Source organism: Protopterus annectens, chromosome 2.part1, assembly GCF_019279795.1.
Source record: "Protopterus annectens isolate FY-2018-M chromosome 2.part1, PAN1.0, whole genome shotgun sequence".
NCBI classification, from domain to species: Eukaryota; Metazoa; Chordata; order Ceratodontiformes; family Protopteridae; genus Protopterus; species Protopterus annectens.
In genome coordinates, this window is record NC_056729.1 from 1,450,102,987 (window position 1) to 1,450,127,130 (window position 24,144).

A 24,144-nucleotide genomic window follows, 5' to 3' on the forward strand; every position below is an offset into this window, starting at 1 on the left:
AACAGTTTTACTGGAGTTTTTGTACAAACTGTTTTTGTCTATTCTTTAATGAAAATTGCTGTTTCACCTACTACAACTGTCACCTTGAACTTTGCAGTTTCATTTTGTGTGACATCCTCTGCAATTGTGGCTTTCAACGCTGTTTCTTCCTGACACTGTTTGCTATAGTACTTCCTGCCTCTGTAAGTTTGGGTGATCTGCTATCTAGGAAAAGAGATTTTATTTTATGCTTTTGAATTCTGTCTGAGCATGCCTGGGTGACCTGCTATCTAGAGAAGAGATTTTATTTTTTGCTGTGTCTTTTGTCTGAGCATGCCTGGCTGACATACTACCTACAACAAGGACAGATTATTCAGAATATCTACTCTGCTTCTGAGGTTCGTCTTCATTTGGGGATATTTTTCTAGCCCTGGCAGCTACAATTAAAGTACAGTTTTGTACCTACCATAAATGTAGATGTTCGAGGATCCCCATTGCTGCAGTCCTTACTATTGGGTGTAGTCCGCTGTCCAGTCGGCCCGAATACCAGAGTATATGGCTGACGTCGGTCAGGGCGCATTAGACTGACGTCAGTACGTCAGGGTACTAATGCGCATGACCGACGTCATATCCTCAGTCTTTTCTTGCCCCAGATGTCAGAAGACCCTAAAAAGACAAGGCCCAAAATACCTGCACCAAAAATATGTACAATATATACAAGAATATATACAAAAATATCAGCATGTAACCTCACCTACACAACCACCCCTAAACACAGAGGGAAGGAGGGAGGGTAAATTGGACTGCAGCAATGGGGATCCTCGAACATCTACATTTATGGTAGGTACAAAACTGTACTATGTTCTTCGTTCCCATTGCTGCAGTCCTACTAATGGGTAGAATCCCAAAGCAGAGGTAAGGGAGGCTGGCAAATCATAAAGAAGCAGGAGCTGACAACATGCCTTGCAAAACAGCTGTGGCAAAACCAGCCCTAGACTTAGAGTAGATAGGAAGGTGATAATGCTTAGAGAAAGTATGCACTGAACTCCAAGTAGCTGCTTCCAAAATATCCTTAGTTGCCACCCCCCTTAGAAATGCTGTAGAAGTGGCAGTAGCCCTAGTGGAATGAGGCCTAATCCCAGCTGGAATCTCCTTGCCATGATGGGAATAACAAAATGCAATGCAAAAGCCAATCCACCTAGAAATAGTTTGTTTTGACACAGGCTTGCCCTGAACTCAAAGCAAAAGAAACAAACAACTGCTGAGACTGCCTAAAATCCTTAGTCCTGCTTAAATAATAACGCAATTGTCTGTGTACATCTAAAGTGTGCAAAATCTTTTCCCCTTTATTTTGGGGGTCTGCATAAAAGTAGGCAAATGAATAGTTTGGTTTAAAGCCACACTAGAAACCACCTTAGGCATAAAGGAAGGATTAGTACGTAATGATACCCTATCCTTATGGAAAATCAAAAAAGGCTCAACTGCCATAAGGGCCTGCAACTCAGACACCCTTCTTGCAGAAGTAATAGCCAACAGAAAAGCAGTCTTCCATGACAAGTATTTCAATTCAGCAGTAGCCGCAGGCTCAAAAGGTTGTAGAGTAAGTTTTTCCAACACAAAATTGAGATCCCAAGCAGGAGTAGGAGCTCTACGGGGTCTTATATTCTTTGCCCCTCTAAGAAACTGCTTGAACAAAGGATGCGAAAACAAAGGTGGGTCACAATCATAGTGAGCTGAAATTGCTGCAGCATGAATCTTAATGGAAGAGAAGGACAAACCTTTGTCCAATAACTCAGTAAGATATTGAAGAGCCACACTCAAATTAGGCTCAGAAATCTCCAAATTCTTTGCTGTACTCCAAAATAAAAATCTCTTCCATTTTTCTGCGTACACTCTCCTTGTACTAGGTCTTCTAGCTTCCATAATCACATTTAAAACTTGTTGAGGAAGTTGAGACCTGCTGTGTTTCAACACAGAATATGCCAGGCTGTTAGATGAAGAGAGTGAAGCTTGACATTGAGCAGATGACCGTCCTTCTGAGATAACAGATGAGGAATCAGAGGTAAAGGCCATGGAGGCTTCTTTACCAGACTCCGTAGTAGTGGGTACCAGTGTTGCGAGGCCAATCTGGAGCTATCAAAATCATCCTTGGCCTGTCTTGTCTGACCTTTAATAGTACCTTTGGAAGAAGAGGTAGAGGTGGAAAGGCATACACATGAAGGTTTTTCCAACTGAAAGACAGAGCATCCACTTTCCAAGCTGTGTGATGAAACCCCTTTGTGCAATACTTTGGCAGCTGGTGGTTTAGTGGAGAAGCGAACAGATCTATGTCTGGAGTTCCCCATGACACTGTCAATTTCTGAAATACATGAAGATCCAGTTTCCACTGTGGGGATCCATGATTTGTCTGCTTAACACATCTGCTAAGGAGTTCTGTGCTCCTGGCAGAAACCTTGCCTGAAGAGTTAGTTGCAAGCTTAGCGCAGTCTCCCATAAAATCATTGCTTGCCTGCATAGAGGATAAGAATGTGTTCCCCCTTGCTTGTTGATGTACCACATGACAGTTGTGTTGTCTGTTAGAATCAACACCTGCCCTGGAAGAAGTAACTCCTTGAAAGCCATTAATGCAAACTGGACTGCTAACATCTCCTTCATGTTGATATGTAGATGCTGTAGTCTGGCAGGCCACTTGTCTTGTATCCACTTTCCATTTAGATGAGCTCCCCAAGCAATGTCCGAGGCATCTGTCGTTAAAATCTGACTTGCCTCTGGCCGGGTCACAGAGAGTCCCTTGTTTAGGTGACATTCCTGAGCCCACCACAAAAATTCTTTTTGAAGGCAAGGTATTATTTGAATGACAGTGTCCAAATCCTGGCAGTGCTGTGTCCATACATTTTGAGATACCATTGTAGCTTCCTCATATGCAGTTTGGCATTGGGAAGCACCAGAATACAAGATGCCATGAACCCTAATGCTTGAAGGACTGACCTTGCAGTCAGCACGGACTGATGAGATAGTTGATGGAAGTAAAGTGATAGACTCTTTTGTTTGTCCGGGGTTAAAAGGCCATCTGGGCTGCTGTATTCAGTCTCACACCCAGAAAGCACATGTCTTGAGAGGGTACTAGACTGGACTTTATTTCGTTCACAGAATACCCTAGGCATCTTAGCACTGCTATAACATATTCCAGATGCTGTAGAAGGTCTTCCTTTTCTTGAGCCAGGATCAGGCAGTCGTCCAAGTAAGGATAGATTTGAATTCCTTGTAGCCTGAAGTAAGCTATCACTGGAGCCAGAACCTTTGTGAATACTCTGGGCAGTAGATAAGCCAAAGGGCAATGCAGAGAACTGATAATGAGAATTTCCAGCTCGAATCGCAGATACTTCCTGCAACTTAGCCTTATAGGCACATGAAGGTAAGCTTCCTTGAGATCTAAAGTTACCATCCAGTGATCTTTGCCCAGCAGAGGTAAAAGTTGTTGTAACGTCAACATCTTGAACTTGGGAATGTCCAGATAAGTGTTGAGGAGAGATAAATCCAAAATTGGTCTCCACGTGTTCCCCTTCTTTGGTACTAGGAACAGGCGAGATTAAAATCCTAGGTCCCGTTCTGATACAGGGACTGGCTGAATGGCCCCATCTGGAGTAACTGAGAAACTTGCTTGTGAGCCTCTTTTCTTTGTGGAGGAGGAACGTCTGGCATGCCTTTGAAAGGGGCATTGTGTGGAAATAAAACCTGTAACCGTGGTGAATGATATCCAACACCCATCTGTCTTGAGTAATTAAATCCCAATTTTCTTTGAAAAGAGACAGTCTTCCTCCCAAAGGAGCTGCCAGGCGAGAATCTACTGGCAGCTGAAAAGGCAGGTCATTGGGTCTGTTTACGAAAGGACTGACCCCTGCCCTCACCAGAAGTCTGAGCAGGTGAACTCCCTGTTCTAGGCCTAAAAGAACCTTGAGCCCTGCCCCTACCACGTCTAGACCTACCCCTAGACTGGGAATCATAAGCAGGATATGTCCACCCCTTAGCAGGCCAATTTCTACTAAACGTGGTGGCTGCACCTGCAAAAAATCTTTAACAGTTTGCATAGACTTAGCTTTGTCCTCCATTTTCTTTAAAACTGCTTCCACAGGCGAACCAAACAACACATCAGACTGTAAAGGAGCATCCAAAATCCTTGTCTTAACATGCTCAGCTAAATTCTGATCCCTCAACCAGGCATGCCTGCGAAGAACAGAACTAGTGGCAGCCACCCTCGAGGAGGCCTGTACAGCATCAAAACCACATTGCAAAGAATGCTTACCCACTTGTTCAGACACATGAACCAAATCCAGCAACTCTTTACACTCAATACCTTCCGCCAAAGCATCCACCTTAGATTTCAATTGTGAAAGGAGATAATTTTGATATTTTAGCATGTGAAACTGACAATTCAACGCTCTCATGGCTAGAGTGGAAGAAGTATACACTTTCTTTCCCCACCTATCCAAAGCCCTTGCCTCTTTATCAGTGGGAACACGTCTGTCTAACCACAGAGGCCTTAACACCTTTAGGCCCCTGAGAAACAGTTTCTGGATCCGCCCTAGGACTCTTAAACAAATACTTATGAGCTTGGGCACCCTATAATACCTATCAGGTTTAACAGGAGCAGGAGGCAAAGAGTCAGGGTTCAGGGAAGCCTCTGCAAAAACATCCTCCACCACATTCAACACAGGAGGTATAGCTAAGGGCCTATGCTGGGGTAAAAACAAGAATTCCCTAAGCCTTTTCCTGGAATCAGAGTAATCCTGGCCTTCCCATTTAAAGTGCTCCCTCATAGAATGCAGAGTCTCTGAAAATGAGAAATCCTCAGGAGGAGAAGCTGTAGGAGTGGAATCATCCACATCAGAATCAGAATAAAGAGGATACTCCTGCAAATCTTCCAAGAGAAGACTCAGAAGCCTCTGAACACTGTTCAAAACTATCAAACTCCGGTTCCACCCTAGGCCTCTTATCAGGAGGGGGCATAGAACCTCTAATCATAGTAATCAAATCTTCTGCCATTTTAAGCATATGTTTCTTAGGTACAGAACCCGAAATGCTAAGAGAAGCCCCCACTGAAGCTGAACTTGGCCTACCTCTCAAAGAAGGTTTGGCAACAGAAGGAGAGGCTCTAACTACCTTGGGAAGAGAGGGAAGAACAGTTACCTGAGAAGCCCCCTCAGCCTGGCCTACCTCCTGAGAAGGCACATCCTGTGACAGTAAAGTTTCTGCCTGAGACTCCATGGAAACTCCTGGCAAAACCTCTGGCTCCACAGAGCCTTCTAAAGAACCGACGTCCGGGACTGCCGGTTCATCAACCCTAGGCTTCGCTGTTTTGTCCTTGCGCTTCTTGGACGAAGCGGGCGTCGGAGCATCCGACGGCATTTTATAATTGCAACGCTTCCCAAACACTAACCTGGCACAGTCTAACCTCCTCTTAGGAGGGGAAGAGAGCCAGCCTAGACACACTGCAACAAGAAGTGTACGAGCCTGGCAAGCACCTTGCTGCATAAGCGGTGAGATACCCAGTCAGGAGGATGAACCTCTACAGAATCAAGCATGCATCTCCCATGTGCAGCAACTGCAGAGCTCTCAAGGCTGCCATGGGGATAGGAATTAGGGCACATTCCCAGGCAGCAGTATGATGCTGCACTAGCATCCTCAATCTCCTCACTAGTCACCAAAGTGGTTTGGTTGAGCCCAAAGGCTAATACAGGTCCAGTCACCTCAATGAACAAGGAGAAGATCTGGTGGTCAAGCTGCAAGGGTGGGGGGATCACTGACAGGGCTTCTTGGTAAAAGCACTGGTTGTGCAGACCATCTCTACCCCTAGAACATTTGCTTGAGCTACCTCCCCCTCTACCCTGGAGAGGGGGTTTGTCACCAGGACTGTCCTGGTGATAACCCTGTGATTTTCTGAACCACATCTTATCACTCCTATGGTTCCTAGAAAAAGTCCTTTGAGGGGGGGAAAAGTGGATCCCAACAGCACACAGGGTTTTATCACCTTATTCACTCCTGGCATGCATTTCTTTCACTTTGGGTCTGAAAAGTGTGAAGCCATCAAAAAGGGCATCGATGAAGGGCTTCTTAAAGTTTTCCGCAAAGTGGCATCCAAGCACGCCGACCCATGGTTATGTTGGGTGCCTGCTGCCCTAGCTGTGCTATCAGCTGCACTGAGGTGCAGACGAAAGGACACTATAGACACAGATGGAAGGTTAGACAGTTGGGAGTCCACTGTTTTCTGAATATTTGCTGATAGGCTACCCGAGGGGGACTTGGTACGCTCCTTGGTCAGGTCCTTCTGAAAATGTATTACGCCAGCAAGACTGTTCAGTGCTCTGAGAGTGAAGGTCACTAAAGCATGCATTTGTTTTCCAAATTCCCAGGTGAGGGTGGACAGAAAAACTCTCCTTGGACAGTTCTTCTTAGTGGCTAGTGCTACTACTGTGGCATCTGCTGGTGGAAACTTGCTCCACTGCTTTCTTTCTTTTGATGCTACCAAAATCTGTTTTCTAGGGGATGGGATTCAGTACATCAGGATCCTTTCAGTCCCACTGAGCTACTATGTCTATAAGGGCATCAAAGAGTGGTAGCACCCAGGATGCAGATCAACCAGTACCAAAGACCTCAAGGAACACAGCTTCATCTGGTTATAGAGCATCAGTGGACCAACCCTCTTAATGTTTCATTAACTCTAGTATATCGCCAGAAGTGACATGTTCTAGAAGGAGAGCCTTCACATTTATCCAGATCTGTGTCTTCTGTGACAGACTCTTGAAAGGAGTCTAGATGTTTCTGTTTGCAAGTTATTTCCTAGGACCTTGTCTCCAGAGAATCGCAAGAGATAAGTCTGAATCAGACTGGGAACTCCAGTGTCGAGTATCCTTCAGGTCCTAATGGAACTGACTGTTCGATCTGAATAAGTGGAGTGAGTTGCAGGATCCAAAACAGATTTGGACAGATGCAAGCTCGAAGGTAGCATTTGAGATCTTGGCCTAGCCAAAACCCTTTCAAATGTCTTGAAAGCTAAGGTCACAAATGGAGTCAAAGGAACATCTCTCCTATCCGAAGAAGGAACAGCTCCCACCAACAAAGACATTTGCTCAGAAGGTGACCTCAGCCCTGAGCAATCAAGAATCAAAGCGCCAAGAGGTAGAGACAGCTCAAATAACTTTGAAGTTGGCACCATTCCCAGAGACATAGTGCAGATGTTTCAGATCACAGACTCATCCTGATCTGAAAGCATCGGAGTCAAAAGAGTAAGGGAAGCTGAAGGAATCTAAGTTGCCGAAACTGTTGGCTCCGACAGAAGTACACTGGGGGTTTGGACCCATGGAAACCAGATCTGAGGGGCAGATGGCTACCTGAATATGTACCCGGAGCACTCATAAGGGACGGCACCACAAGAGCACCTAGTTGAATTTGCGTCATCAAAAATCTCTGAATCAACTGATTGACATCCACTTCGTTGAGGCTTCTAGCAGGTTAAACAGACCTTGATGACACTGTTATTGATGGAGGTTTGAAGGATCGTTGTTTCAGTAGAATTGGAGAATGGAACCTAGAACTCACCGAATCCAAAGAAAATCTTGGGAGAGGTGAGAGAGATCAGATCAGAGTAATTGCTGGATCAGACTTCCTTGGAGTCTTGGGCACCAGACCCGAAGAATCAATCAGATCTGAAGATCTATTTCTAGTGTTTTCTACCCTTTTTTCTTCAGGTTTTTTTCATCCTTTTTTGACTTGTCCATTTTTTCCCAGGGAAAGCCAAAGCTAATTTCACAGAAGTAGAAGGTTATGAAGTAGACATTGTCTGAGGGGGAGCATCAGAATGGCTCTGGTCCTGAAATGGGCACAAATGTCACAATCAACATTTAAATGGGCAAGGCCCAAATAACACACATACAGTGAGTGCAGGTCATGTGGTGGAATATTATGTCCACAGCCCTGGACTGTGTCAGACATTAGAGGAACAACTCTAAACTATAAGTGATAACTATAATATTTCCAGAGGACTCATTACTTACTTTAACTCTATGTATACCTTACTTTAACTCTATGCATACTATCTAAACTATTCTCTCAAACTATGTTTTATGACTATATCTTACACACCTTCACAAGTAAACACACACAGAAAACAAATACAGTAAAGATTTATTAACTCTAAGAGAAGAAACCAACACCTAATCATTACACTACGATCAGCAACTATCAACTGTTGCTAAAATATAAGTTACTATTATTAAAGGTAGGGAAGGAAGGAGAATTTTTTTTATCTAAGAAAATATCACTTATCCCACTTAAAAAAAATAGAGCCCTTGGAAACATGTCAGGGATGATCAGGTGACAAACGAGCTTTAGTATTTTTTGTAGACTAGAGGGAGTTATGCATTAGGGGAGGAGTGAAAGCCTCATATCCACAACTTCATAAAAAGGCACCAAGGTCGGATCTGACAACTCAGAGGCTGAACTGGCTGAAAACAGACATCATCAGATCTACCAATACTGTCCTTTTTTCCTTTTCTATCACTAATGGGAGTACATCTAACTATCTGTATTATTACTCGCCTTTTTCTTTGTCCCTGACATTCTGCTCAAAGTCTACCCTGAAATCCTTTCATCCTCAAATTCAGATGCTCACTTAAATCCAAAAGCTTTTCCACAATAACTTGCTGTTTGTATACTATACTTATTTCAATACCCTCTGCTTTCTGTCTACACCTACAAGGTTGTTTACATTCCATGTGAATTTGACAAAACAGGCCTTCTGATAAAAATCCATTACTGCCACTTACTACACAGGATTGTTCTTTTGACTACATGCTTTCCTTTGGCAGCTTATATACACAGACTACTGACTATCAATCTGATCCTGTATGTAGTTGCTTCTCTTTTCTTCTAGGACCTATGTCCCACTTCCTAAGACTTTTTACTTCAAACTTCAATAAAAACACTAAGGAAACACACCATAAATTAATTTTCAAAACAGCCCCAATTTTAACTCATTAAAGAAACACAGAACTATATAATTTTCAAAAAAAGGAAATTTACCACTACAAACAGCAGCAACTGCCCTACGTCAACAGCCTGTACAGGAATGCTTTGTCATGACACTATTTCACCTCAATGGGGTTTACACAGACAGTATTTACCTTCTCAGAAGTGAATGAAGTGGAAATCCAGGCAATACCACAAAAATGTCACAGGTTCATAGGTAAGTACTATGCAACTTATCTGCAGACCATTTCAAGCCTAGCCAAAAAACATTATTCAAAATTTCCTTCTAGCCTCAAGGAGGGTAAAACAAGACAGATCGGGAGAGAATTTGTGGCCGTCCACCCAATTATCTAGGTTTACCTTGAAAGTAGCAAGGATGTTAATCTGCTTGACACTTAGTGGAAGTTTTTTCCAGAGATGAGGGATACCGTGTGATATAAATCTATCACACTGTGTCTTACTTATCTGCTGGTGAGGGTTTAGTTCCTTTAACCAAGCTTTTGATGTACTATTAGTTCTGTGAAGTAACTGAAAGTCAAATAGGCTTCAGTCTTTCACAACGCAAAAGGCAAGACATACATCTCCACTGAGGAGTCTGTAAGAGACTGAGTACAGAGGAACAGCTGCCAGTCTATCCTGATAACTAACATTTTTGAGGCCACTGATCTTTTAGCTATGAATCTTGGAGGTCTCTCAAGCTGCATGATAAGTTACATGCCAAAAGGTGCATTACATTCAATAATGGATCTGATAAGGTATAAGTACAGGAGAATTAAGTCTTCTCTGAATTTAGTAAAAATTAGATGGGCTAAAAACCCCTCTGACTACATGTGTTATGGGAGTCAAACCATACATCGACGTACTACCAAAGCAAGGCTCGAACTCAGAACCTTTAGATTATAAATCCAGCATGTTAACCACTTTGTTACAGAGCCACATTTTTTTCAGGGCAAATTTCACAAGAGAGATGACCACAGAATCCTCAAACATCATCTCAAATTATTGCCCAACTCCTCCACAAAGAAGGCAGATGAGCTAAAAGACTTCCAAACGCCTCATAAACCTGAAAATTTATTTTCAGGAGTGTTCACTTGACAGAAGGAAGTGTCATAATCCTTGTCGGTCTCAGAAACAAGGACCATCGTCTCATCAAAGGATTTCAGTATCCTCAAACTCCTTTTCTCAGGGGAACATTGATGTAAAGGGACATACTGTACTACCCTGGCTCCAGAAAGAGTTGACCTCCATTCATCTGCTTCACACGCAATGAGCCATTTGCAGATGATTCTGTCCATCAAGCAGTGGGACTACAACAGCTGAAGTGGGGCAGACCACAGGCAGCACTAGGCTAAGAGATGCATATGTGTGGAATTACACAGGCATTTATTTGCATTTATTTGTGTTCCCTTACGGTCGGTTCTCACACCTGAATGGACTGATCACACCAACCTGACAAACATGCAACAAAGGGACCCTCTAAACGCCCACTGTGTAGCAAAGGGTTCTTAGAAGTTTCTTCAAACTTGATTCAGGGAAGGTGAGTGAAATACATTCTTACTTCAGCTTTTACCACCACACATTCATCTAAGGGGATGACTCAAAGCTTCAGTGGGATGTTCCGTCTAAGGTGAAATTCGAAGGGCTGGAAGATGGTAAATGAGAGGATCTATTAAGAGTAGGATTTTGCTAATTTCAGCTCTCCTTATATCTTACCTTTAAAAAAAAAAATTTAGTAAATTACCACATAAGACATAAACCCAAAACATTAATAGAAAACAAACATAAACCCCATACATTAATAGAAAACAAACCATATTAACATTTTTCATTTTCATGCATTATATATAACAAATTCACTTTCTTTTTTTTTTTTTTTTTTTCTTTTTACACAAATCATTCACTCCATCACTGCATAAACTGCTCAATTCCTGCTTTCCTTTAAATTTCACTCCCGCACCTGAACATTATTCTGCATGTACAGTGCTCACAAATTTCATTTATTTCTCCTCATACCACATTATGCTAACCTCTCTTCATTATCTCTCAAAAAACTTGACTAAAGTACTTGACAACTATTCCCAAAATATCTCTACACCCGATTTTACCAGTTTTAATAGATAAATCATGCACTATAAAGCACAGTATTAGTTTCCAAGAACCCCCCCCCCCAAAAAATGTCATAAGCACATGATAAAAAAAGAAGTTACGTACTCACAACGTTCCATCTGTGTTATCCATTTTCATTCTTTCTCATCAAATGGGTTTGGATCTAACTCAGCCGCTTTCTACAGAATCTAGGATCCGAATCTCAAGCTGCTTCCCTAACCCATAATACCTCTTGGCCATTACAACACCTCACATCAAGTTTTCTGCTGTTTTATATATACAATGGATATAAAAAGTATACACACCCATGTTAAAATGCCAGGTTTGTGCGATACAAAAAAATGAGACCACAATAAATCATTTCAAAACTTTTTCCATCTTTAATGTGACCTATAACCTGTACAATTCAATTGAAAAACAAACAAATCTGTTAGGGGGAAAAAGATAAAAAATAAAAAAGTACAATACTCTGGTTGCATAATTATGCATACCCTTAAACTAATACTTTGTTGAGGCACCTTTTGATTTAATTACAACATTCAGTCTTCTTAGGTACACACCTGCCATCAATTAGAGAGACTGATTAACCCCAAATAAAGTTAAGCTGTCCTAGTAGGATTTTCCTGACATTTACTCAGTTGCCTGCTACAGCAAAAGCCATGGTTAGCACAGAGCTTACAAAGCATCAGTGGGATCTCATTGTTGAATATCAGTAAGGAGAAGGGTACAAAAAAATTTCCACAGCATTGGATATACCAGGGAACACAGTGAAGACAGTCATCAAAAGGTGGAGAAAATATGGGACAACAGTGATGTTGCAAAGAAGTGCACGTCCTTCCAAAATTGAAAAGACAAGATGAAAACTGGTCAGTGAGGCTGCCAAGAGAAGTACAGCAACACTGAAGGAGCTGCAGGAATTTCTGGCAAGTACTGGTTGTGTACTACATGCAACAACAATCTCCCATATTCTCCATATGTCTGGACTGTTGGTAGGGTTGCAAGACGGAAGCCTTTTCTTACACAGAAAAACATCCAGGCCCGGTTAAAATTTAAAAACAACATATCAAGTCTCCCAAAAGCATGTGGGAAAATGTGTTATGGGCTGATGACACCAAGGTTGGCCACAACTCCAAAAGGTATGTTTGGCGCAAAAACAACACTTCACATTGCCAAAAGAACACCAGCCTCATGGTGAAGCATGATGGTGGCAGTATCATGCTTTGAGGTTGCTTTTCTTCATCTGGAATTGGGGCTTTAGTCAAGGTGGAGGGAATTACGAACAGTTCCAAATACCAGTCACTTTTGGCCCAAAACCTTCAGGCTTCTGCTAGAAAGCTAAAGATGAAGAGGAATTTCACCTTTCAACATGACAATGACCCCAAGGATACATCCAAATCGACAAAAGAACAGCTTCACCAGGAGAAAATTAAAGTTTTGGAATGGCCCAGCCAGAACCCAGACCTAAATCCAATAGAAAATCTGTGGGGTGACCTGAAGAGGGCTGTGCACAAGTTATGCCCTCACAATCTGACAGACTTGGAGCACTTTTGCAAGGAAGAGTGGGCAAATACTGCCAAGTCAAGATGTGCCATGCTAATAGACGTCTACCCAAGAAGACTGAATCTTGTTAATTAAATCAAAAGGTGCTTCAACAAAGTATTAGTTTAAGGGTGTGCACACACAACAAGGTATTAGATTAAAGGTGTGCACACTTATGCAACCAGTGTATTGTAATTTTTCTATTTTTTTATATTTTTTTCCCCTAACAGATGTGCTTGTTTTTCAATTGAATTGTACCGGTTATAGGTCACATTAAAGGTGGGAAAAGTTTGGAAATTATTTATTGTGGTCTCATTTTCTTATATTAAAAAAAACTGGCATTTTAACAGGGGTGTGTACGCTTTTTATATCCACTGTATATGTAAAACAGCAGCAAACTTGATGTGAGGTGTTGTAATGGCCAGGGGTATTATGGGTCAGGGAGCAGCTCGAGATTCGGATCCCAGATTCTGCAGAAAGTGGCGGAGTTAGATCCAGACCCATTTGTTGAGAAAAAATGAAAATGGATGACACATATGGAACATAGATGAAAGATCAGGAGCTCAAACAGGAACTATGGTTCCTAACCACTCTCTCTCTTCCGTTAGGTCTCTCCCAGGCTTAAGGACAGGGGGAAGATGGGAGGGAAGATGAGGAAGAATGAAAATGTAAAACACAAATCGAATGTTATGGTGAGTACATAACTTCTTTACCTGATGTTGTCATTTTCATTCGTTCCTCAATGAATGAGACAGTCTCCATCTACAGTAACCTTGGATGGCCCTCATGCAAGGATGTTCTGGAGCACTACAGAACCAAAGGCAGCTCTATTTCTGGAAATGATGCCCAATTTGTATTGCACAATAAAGGTATGAGTATCAGACCTGCTGGCAACTGCACAAATATTGTCAATAGAGGCTCTTGCCCAAAAGGCTGCCGAACTAGACATGGACATCTTTGAATATGCCTTTAGTTACTTAGGTAAGGCAATACCTTTCAAGGAATAAATATAGGAAATGCAATCTGTTATCCATTTAGCCTGGGTAGTTTTAGATACTGAACTTCCCATTCTTATGTTAGAAAAGGAAATGAATAGTTCTTCAGATTTTCTGAATGCTTTGGTTCTGTCCAGGTAAAAACGCAATTGTCTATGCACTTCAAGAAGAAGGATGTATTTTCGTTAATTTTCAAATTTACAAGTAAAAACTAAGAGAAAATTCTAGCCAAGCTACAGGCTTTACTGGCCTGAATTTGTCCATTAAACGACTTAAAAAGAAAAAAAGTCATGGACATTCAGAATAGTCATATAGCTGAAACACCTTCATAAGGGTCATTTGCATATATCCCATGTGCCTCTAATACAAGAGGTTTGAGGGGTCACTCAGTAGAAAGTCTAGCTTAGCTAGAATTTTCTCTTAGTTTTTCTGATTGTTTTTTTCTGTGTGACCTTTTCACTCATTGTTTTTGTTTATTTTCAAATTTACGGAAGAAAACTGGCAAACTGATTACCTGATTGATACTTGTTTCAGATGCAACTTTTGGTAAGAAAGAAGGATTTGTGTGTAAAGTAACTTTATCTTTGTGAAAAGTCAAATAAGGTGATTTGGAAGACAGTGCTTGGAGGTCCAATACCCATCTTGCAGAAGTTACAGCTACCAAAAACAGTTTTCCAAGAAAGAAACTTGAGATCCACCTTAGCTGATGGTTCAATAGGAGGAGTGTACTAAGGCTTGTAAAACCACAGTAAGGTCCCAAGGTAGAGTGGGGTCCTTTACTGGAAGTCTAAGTAAAAAGGTACCCCTAAAGAATGCTTTACACAATTTAGATGATGCTAAAGAAGAAGCATTATTCCCTATATGACAGTTCGAGATGACTGCCAGCTGAACTTTAATAGTGGAAAAACTATCTCCACTCTGGAAAATCAAGGCAGGGAAGACTAGAACTGCTGGAATTGGAGTAGTGAAGGGGTTTAACTGTTTCTGATGAACCCAAATAGTTAATTTTCTCCATTTACTCTTGTAAGCTCTATTTCTAGTAGCTTTATGTGAAAAGACTAATTTTTCAAACTGGGGATGAAAGCATGGAATGTCTAGCTGTCATCAGAACTGGAGAAACCATGCGGTCATATTGGGGTCGGTAAGTATAAAGGAGACCAGAGGGCCAAACATGGTCTCAGGAACTGGCCCTAAGGAAGGATAAGGGCAAATAACCTGTTGCATTTTTTGTTGAAGGGGAATGCAAAAAGGTCGCAGCAAGGTTGACCCCACTTGTTGAAGATCGTATTTGCCACTGACTGTTTGAGAGACCAGTCATGAGGCATGAGGATGGTCCTGCTGAGTCTGTCTGCTAAAATGCTGTACTTCCCTGATATGTGCGTTGCTACTAGAAAGCGGCCGGAAGAGATTTGCTCATTGCTTCTCAACAAAAGGGGTAGGCTCTGATCCCCCCATTTTTTGATGTACCAGACTACTGACAAGTTGTCCATTTGTACTGCAACAATCCCTAGACAGAGAAAGCTCTGAAAGGCCTGCAACACTAGAAGCACCACTCTCATCTCTAGGACACTGACATGCAGACTGGTTTCTTGTACTGACCACATGCCTTGAACAGCTCATCCCGAGTAATGCCCACTCCAAAAGGGAGGCGTCCGTGGTCAACGTGGTGCTGGGGGAAGGAAGGATAAACAGACACCCTAGATCTATCTCCTGGGAGTGGGCCCACCAAAGAAGACAATTTCTGTACACTCGAGACAATTTTATGGGATCATTCAAGGGATAATGATGTAAGGACCACTGCACCGCTACAGTCCACTGGAGAATTCTCACGTGTAAGTGTCAGTGGGAATAAAAGTCATAGCACCAGCCATCAACCCTAATGCTTTGAAAACCAATCTTGCCGGGGGCTGTGGAATGGAAAGAACTTGTTGGACATGTGTCTTCAATGTAATAATTCTGCTCTAATGAAGAAAGGCTAGACAACTGACTGTGTCTAGGTGAGCCACTATGAAGTCTATTACTTGAACTGGTTGAAGATGAGATTTGTGCATGTTGACAGTGGTCCCCAGAAAGATTGCCAGGTGAAGCAAATGATCTCTGGCTTTTATTAGTAAATGCCTGGTTGGTACAGTAAGGAGCCAGTTGTCTAAATAGGGAAACAGTCTGAATCCAAGCAGTCTCAGGTGAGCTACTACCACTGCCATTCATTTGGTGAACACCCTGGTGGCTGTGGTGAGACCAAAGAGCAGTGCTCTGAACTGGAATGAGTGGCTCCCAGAAGGAAGTGCAGATACCTTTGAGAGTGCATGTTCATTTTGATGTGATAGTATACATCTTGAACATCAATCAAGCACACCAAGTCGTCTTTCTGAAGGGGCAGAATGGACAAACATGACCATCTGGAATTTGGATTTCTTTACAAATTGTTTCAGATAACTTGTATCCAAATTGGGTCTCAGGTGCCCTACCTTTTTTGCTACTAAAAAGAACCTTGAGGAAATTTTGTTTCCTGTTTGGTCTTGTGGGACCTCCTGGATGACTCTTTTGTCTAGCAGCTTTGTAATTTCTTGAGCAGATAGCTCCATTCTGATTGGCTGGAACACTGGGGAGAGTTTTCTTTGATTTTATGCAATTTTTAAAAAGGGAATGAAATATCCTCTGAATATAATCTTTTGCACCCAAACATCATTTGTGATGGTTAGCCAGGTGTCTTGGTGCAAGGATAAGCACCCCCAAATGCCTCCAGAGAGGGACAATCAGGGATCCTTTCAGGAATGCTGGAAGGACGTGTATGAGAAAGAATCTTGAGATCCCTGATTCTGTGGACCCCTTCTGCCACGCAGGTGATGTCTACCATTATAATTACTTCCCCCATCTGACTCTGGGGGAAAACATTCCATGTGACTCCTGGAAAGGACCTTGAGGCTTCTTGAACCACATTTTCTTACCACTATGCTGGTTCCAGGAAAAAGGTCTCTGTGTGGTAGAAAAGTGAATTCCACCAGCAGACAAAATCTTTCTGACCTGTTCACTAAGGAAGAGAGTCTCTTTCACTGTTGACCCAAACAAGGATGATCCATCAAAGGGAGCACTGATGAATGATGTCTTGAAGGGTTCCACAAAGTCACACAACTGCATCCAGGCATGTCTCCTTATGGCTATACCTGAACCAGCTGCCCGTGAGGTACCTTCTGTGGCATGCAAGATCAACCTTGTGGATGTGTTTGCAATCGACTGTAGGGTGGCCACTTGACAGGAAAAAGATTTCTATCCCTCTGCAGACATGGACCCTGGGGCAGAATTACAGAATTACTTTATGTATTAAGTCCTTCTATAATCTAGTGAAATGTGCCAGACAGTTCAGCCATCGCAGTGCAAAAGTCACTGATGCATAAACCTACCTCGCAAACCTGTTCAAAGCCCTAGACTCTCTGTTAGGGGGATGAACAGTGGAGTTCTGTTCCGCAAGCTCCTTTCTGATGGCTGCTGAAACAGCCATGGCATCTACAAGAATCCCTTTCATCCAGTATTGTTTGTCTGCTGGTGCACATATTTATCCGGGCATTTCCGGACAGGTTCCACAGAGTCCAGTTCCTTCCATGCCCTGCAGGAGATAGGGTATATACGCTCATCCATGGGGGGGATAACCCAAGATGTAGACAGGCCAGATCCAAAGGATTCTAAAAACAGATTCCTCATGGGAGGGGGTTTTGGAAGACTGACCACCTTTCTAATGAAGGATCTCTAGGATGTCTCCAAATGAGACATCTTCCAGTGGAGATCTAGGGGACCCTTCCCCCCTCATCGAAATTGGTGTCTTCTGTGAGGGATTCCTGTGGGGAATCCAGGTGCCTCCTCTTGCACATTCTCTTATGAGGTACCTCCTCAGTGGGATGTTCTGGGGAAGTATTGGAAGAGACAGGGAGCTCCTTTGATGGAGCAGTTTGGAAGCTCTTCTGGGCTGGCTATCCCTGAGGTGTAGTATGTGAAGGCTCAGACACAGAATCCAGAGAAAGAATACGGTTTGATGAATCCAAAGAAGGGAGAGTTGACACTACTCTTGGCTGAGAGAAGACCCTTTCCACCACCTCGAAGGCAGAAGGACCTGGAGAAACCAAGGACAATCCCTCCAGAGTCAAGATGCCCGGAGCAGACAATTCCTGAGCCTCCCCAATCTCCTGCTCTGAGGGAGGAATTGGAACAGAGCTATCAAGCGCTGAGGCTCCGAAAACTTCAGAGTCGAAGTCAACCTCTCAAATCCTACTCCGATGCTTCAGCTCCGAGAACCATCATGCTCTAGCAGAGTCAGAGCAGATAAGGACAAAGTAGTAGTCTGAGTAGAAGTAGGAAGAACGTTCAGATCCCACATATCGACTCCTGGAGCCTTTGGACCCATCAGCTCAAAAAAAGGTGGTCGGATCGAAGGAGTAGTAATGACAGGTAGAAACACAGGCTGACAGCTCATGGATCCAGCGGGAGACAGAGCTGGCAAACCCCCCCCCCCATCTGAATCTGCATTCTGAGGAATTTCCTCACCATCCTATCCACCTCCGCTTCAGAAAGGCTACGAGAGGACCTAACTGAAGAGGATGTGGACTGGTAGCCTGAATGTCTTTTTAGGAGTTTCTTGCAAGAAAGGGGACCTCAGCCTCGGAGACACTGATTCTAGAGAGAACCTGGGAACATGGAGCCGAGGAGATGGCGTCGTAGACCGTTTCAAATTTTAGAACCTTTTTAGGAGTTTCTGAGGAAGATATCTGTGAAGGAGTCTGAGCAGGACAGCACTTACAGTGCTCCCTGGGCTCCTTGGATTTCTGAGGGGGGGGGGTTGAGCCCCTGAAGAAGTACCTGAGGAGGAAGCTGAAGTAGGGAGGAGACGTTTTAAATTAAGCTTGTTCCTCTTACTGCTGATAGCTCTTTCAATAAAGGCTGCACCACAAACAGCACAAGGATTATCTAAATACACTGGACCTAAACAGTAAATACACTCCCTGTGGGCATCAGAAATGGAAATCTTATGCCCATAGGAAGTGCATTTCTTAAATCCTGTAGGTTTGTCAGCAATACCAGATAAAAGGACCTACTTAAAGTAGGAGACAGGAAAGACTCATTTTATTTTAAATATAAAGAGAAGAGGAGAGAAAAGATTAACAACAGTGGCAGTTAAAGAAATACACCTGCAGGTATAAAGGGGAAAGAACACACTACCAATGATGGTATATTAAAGAATTACCAGAAAAGGTTTGGTAGCGATATTAGGGTAAGAAAGGAATATACATGTATAAACAGATAATAGAAAATATAGAAATATTTTAGAAAGAAGTATCAAAAATTACACTCATATCCCAAAGGAGCTCAAGAAGTCACAATCTGTCTTGAAGAGCGGCAAACGAGATCTTAGGTGTTGTAATGGCCAGGGGCATTGTGGGTAAGGGAAGAGGCCAAGATTCAGATCTTAGAATCTGTAGAAAGTGGCTGAATTGGATCCGAACCCATTTGTTGAGGACCAGATGAAAATGACAACATCAGATCAAAAGTACTGTTCTTATATTTCAGTACATTCTTTAAAAACTGTCCAATGTCGCTAACCTTATCTCAGAGTAAACATTTTCTCCTTATACTATCACCTAGACACTGTTTAATACTCAGATTTTTTGCCATTTCCTCGTTTTCATCCAACAGATCACTGTGGTCCAAGCATTTATTTTCCTAATCAAATCTCATTTTATTTCCAAAAGGACCCACTCCAAGCTTGCATAACAAAAGCTAGACACTATAGGTTCTGTAGTTTTTAATGGTGGTCAAGGCATAACATTTTGATTGTGTGACTGTCTTGCTGAGGTCAGAAAAGAGCAGTAAATGGCTAAATTGAAAATATGTTTTTCAACGTATAAACTGATGGAAAGACATTTATATGACGATTAAGGGTGAGTTATTCTACCACATTACATTAAAAAAAGGTAAATACTCTTCCTGTCTGACTAGTGAAATGTTGCTTTAAATTATTTAATTAAAAAATTAAGCAAAGAAACAAATGAATAGGAAAATATCATTTTTCTTTAAAAGCTATCTGAAGTGACAACTTTCAGTCACTTGTGGTAAGGTGCAGCAAACTTTCATACTGCAAGAACATGGGGTATGGTCTGAACATTTTACTGTTACAGATAGATATATAGCTCTATGGTGATGACTAAAAAAAAAAGAAGTTATGTACTTACCTTAACATTCGATCTGTGTTGTCCATTTTCATTCTTCCTAAACCATTGGGTTCGGATCCAATCCTCAGATCTGACTTGGTAATTACTATAGCTCATGGCCAACTGAAACTCTTGAGGTCCTCCCTTATCCATACTGCACCAACCCTAACTTAACTCGGATCTTGTTTACTAGATGACAATTATTAACTATTTACTTAAGTGAATTTAGCATTTCTACATGTTTTCTACCAATATTTATGCTACTACTGTCTTTTTTTGCCTAACAGAACTGCCTAAAGTGTAACAGAATGCTTAGATGCGATTGCCGATCAGCTCTACACATACGGCGAGCTGTTTTACTGTATTAAGCTAGCTAGTATGGATACATAGTAGCTACTGAACGTCGTCTAGAGTCTACTGAGATTGCAACATAGTACTGTTGAGTCTGTTGAAACAGAATAGCGATTTAGCAGCTGTTAAACTAGTATAACCTCATTTTGAATGTTAAAGCCTAACAGAACTTGTGGATTACATTCCTAAATCTACGGACGGCCAAACACATTGGTCTGTGTATTTAGAAGCTAAAATATAACGTTGTAGTGGCTTTTCAACTGGTATAACCACATAGTGTTATTTTAAAACAAAGAAAACTTGCGGAGTACATTTACAATGCTACGGACGGCCAAAAGCTTTGGTCTGTGTATTTAGAAGCTACAGCATACTGATTGTGAGGCTTGTTAGCTCAGAGGGACTTAATTAAGTTATAACAGTAAAAAAACACATTACAATCAACAGTTTAGAAGCTCTCCTGCTTAATTATAACTAAGGACTTTAGTATCTGCATCTGTTATGTAATATAGTAGGCACATCAGGAAAAACGATATTTTATAACTACACAGAATAATACAGGGAAAATAGTTGAGTTGTTGATGTAATTGCATTGATTCCCTGCAGACAGTGTTACTGCTTGAGCCCTAAACCTGTTCTAGTTAATTTTAATTCATCTTTCCCACCATGAACTATCCCCCTATACAAGCAGTCCTACAAAGCTTACCGCAAGGACGACACTGCCCTCCTCAATAACTCAGCAAACCTGTTCTAAGCTGCCCACCGGCTAAAAGCCCTGCTAAGGTTTTTATTCATCTAAAACTATCTGTGCATTTCACATTTGCTGATCTGGGTCTATAGAATTATTCCCTAGCCCCAACTACAGTACCAACCCCTAAAATTACACTTCCACCATATTTTATCAATAACATTCTAAACAAAATACAGAGACTTCCCCAAAATTAAAACAAAAGATTGTAAGTAAAAAAAAAAAAAAAGGTAAAAAGCATACCCGACTTACAGTTTATACAGTAATTTTAATCATTCAAAGACTATCCTGTTAAACCTAAGCATACTTACTTGCTTGCAGGTTTTTTGTGTGTGGTTGTAAAGATGCATTGAATAATACAGGCTACCCACTAGTTACAACTATTACCAACTCCTTAACCACAAAACACTATCAGCCTATTAGACCCAGATACATCAGCTCAAAATCTAAATACTATAAAAAAATTTATAAACAAAATCCTGAAAGTTATAGTAATTATACGCAATAACCTGGCAATGGATGGAGATGTTCATCCAAACCCTGGCCCTGCCACCTTAGATAAGCCAGCTTCTATTACAACTAATCCAGTTGAATCACTATCTATTAATAAGGCCCCCCCAACTCCCTCCTGATCTACCAACTAATATATGAAGCATAAATAAAGTACACAATCTGCATGCTCTCCTACACGTCCATTCCCTTGATATTCTATGCCTAACTGAAACCTGGCTGAAACCATCAACCTCAGAAAATGAAATCCTACCACCTGGGTTTAATATACTTAGATTCGAGGGAGGGGGGGGGGGTAGCTGTACTCTTCAAAACTGCACTAAATATTACCTTAGACCCCAGTCAACCACTCCAGGTCAGTAAGGCAGAAATAATTGCTACCAAGCTCCAAATTAACAAAAACAAAAGCATAAATATAGTCTGTGTGTATATTCCACCAGGGAATAACACCACTTCCATAGAAGACATCCTCCAATGGTTAGCTAGTAACTATCCACAAGAAACCATTGTACTAGGAGACCTTAACATCGACTGGAACGCTTGTTCCTCTCAATCTCCTACCACCCATGTAAACCTGTATGGATTCACACAGGTTACATCCACCTCCACCAAGATAGGAACACTTAACCAAAAAGATAGTATACTGGATTGGATACTAATCAATAGCGACCCCCAAATGCATTCTTCAGGGGCCATCCCTGATTACCTCAGCGACCACTTTCTTACCTTTATCTGCAAGCACAAATCTAATTACTCTCAGCAGCCCATCTACAGAAAAATAAGAAATAGTAAAAGCTTCAATCCTAGTAAGTTTCAGGAAAAACGTAAGGCATGCAACTGGGCTGCCCTACAGCACCTGCCCCTAGACGAAGCTGTCTCCGAGTTTAACAATAAATTCCTCACCATCCTCGATTCTCATGCTCCCACTCGTTCCACGAGGGTAAAAACAAAAGCTGTCCCGTGGCTCTCTAAAGAAACTAAAACAAAAATCATAGTCAGAAATAGGGCATGGGCAACATGGCGTGCTACAAATGACCCTATAAATCAAACCAAATTTAGACAACTAAGAAATGAGACAAAACGAGCTATTATATTAGATAACAAAACTACTACCTCCATCTCAACCAAGGGAACCAAAATAATTCCCAAAAAGTCTGGGCAGGGATAAATAAGTTACTGCACCCAGGTCAAACCACCACTCCACCTCCCTCAGCCTCTACTTATAAACTACCAACAGATATTGCTAACACCTTTAATAATTTTTTTACTGAAACCATTCAAGCCCTTGCTAGCCAAATACCCCTTAACTCCCCTAACCCACTAGATAGCACTCCCAGCTCTCCTTTAGATTCCAACCAGTTTCTACATCTTTCATTAGTTCACTATTCAAAGAAATAAAACCTACTACCCTAGCTGCAGACCTTCTCCCAGCTGAATATTTGCAAAAAGCTGCTGATACCATAGTGTACCCTATTTCCATTCTAATTAATCAGTCCATATCAGAAGCCTCGGTCCCCTCTTATTTATTTATTTATTTATTTATTTATTTGCAGTTGGTTTACCAGGATAGTCCACTGGGTCAAGATGAACCTGTTTTCAATGGAGTCCTGGGGAGAAAAGCTCCAGAAACAGGGTTACATATTTTTTTAGATATGTATTACAATATTTTCAAAATTATACGGTTAGAGCATCATACTGGTGAACATAACAGATGATACAAACTAGAAAAAGGGAGATCCATATTACTACATTTACAAATTTATACAGTTACTGACATTACAGATGAAACAGACTAGACATTTCAATAGGGATACTGAGAAGCCATTGTGTCGTAGGCAGCTAGCTAATGAAACTAAAGTTAGGAGAGGCAGAAGCTAGGAAGTTCATGGAAAGGAGGAGGAAGGAGGTAAGGCAGTGTAGAATTATGATGGATGGGTGCAAGAGCATTCCCACTGGGTTAGTAGATGACAGTGAAGAGATTTTTTTGAATATAAAGAGGTTGAAAGTGGCACGAATGGCTGGAGGTAGGGAGTACCAGAGACGTGCTAGACCATAGGATAGGAGATTTTTTCCTGGGGGTCGAGTTGGTTTATATAATTCAATTAGGTTTTGATTATTAGATCTGAGTACTCTGTTAGGGAGGTGCATTTTAAAGGCAGAGGAAAGGGATGGACAAAGGAAGGGTTTAAAGATGAGCTTATGAGCAAGAGTAAGTTGAGAATAGATGAGTTGGTTCAGTAGTTCTAGCCATCTTAGTTTGTGGAGAGAAGAATAGTGGTGGGTAGATGCTTTATGACTAGTAGCGAATTTGGCTGTTTTGTTGTAGCATGAGGAAAGTTGTGTTTTGAGGGAAGATTGTAAGTTAGTCAGGAGTGGGGCTCCATATAGAAAAGAGGGGATAAGAAATGTGGAAAAGAGAGTGATTTTAGTAAAGGGTGTAAGGAAGTGATTTTGTCGGTACAACATGCCTAGTTTTTGATGAGTTTTTTTTATATTTAGGTGTATGTGGGAGTTGAATTTAAGCTATTAATTTGAACCCCAAGTAACTTGGCCTCTGGCACCAATTCCAAGGATATGTTGTTGTTGCTAGTGATTGAAAAAGAGTTTGTGTTGATAGAGATGAGTTTAGAGGGAGTAAATACCATTAATTTGGTTTTGTAGGTTTTAGAGGCATTGAGTGCTAGGTGGTTTTCTTTCA

At 41.6% G+C, this 24,144-nt stretch overlaps 1 protein-coding gene across 1 annotated transcript in view; it reads right to left on the reverse strand.

The window, feature by feature from the left end:
• The window catches only part of N4BP2 (NEDD4 binding protein 2), a 1,502,684-nt gene that overhangs the window by 326,866 nt on the left and 1,151,674 nt on the right, over positions 1 to 24,144 (reverse strand). The window lies entirely within an intron of this gene.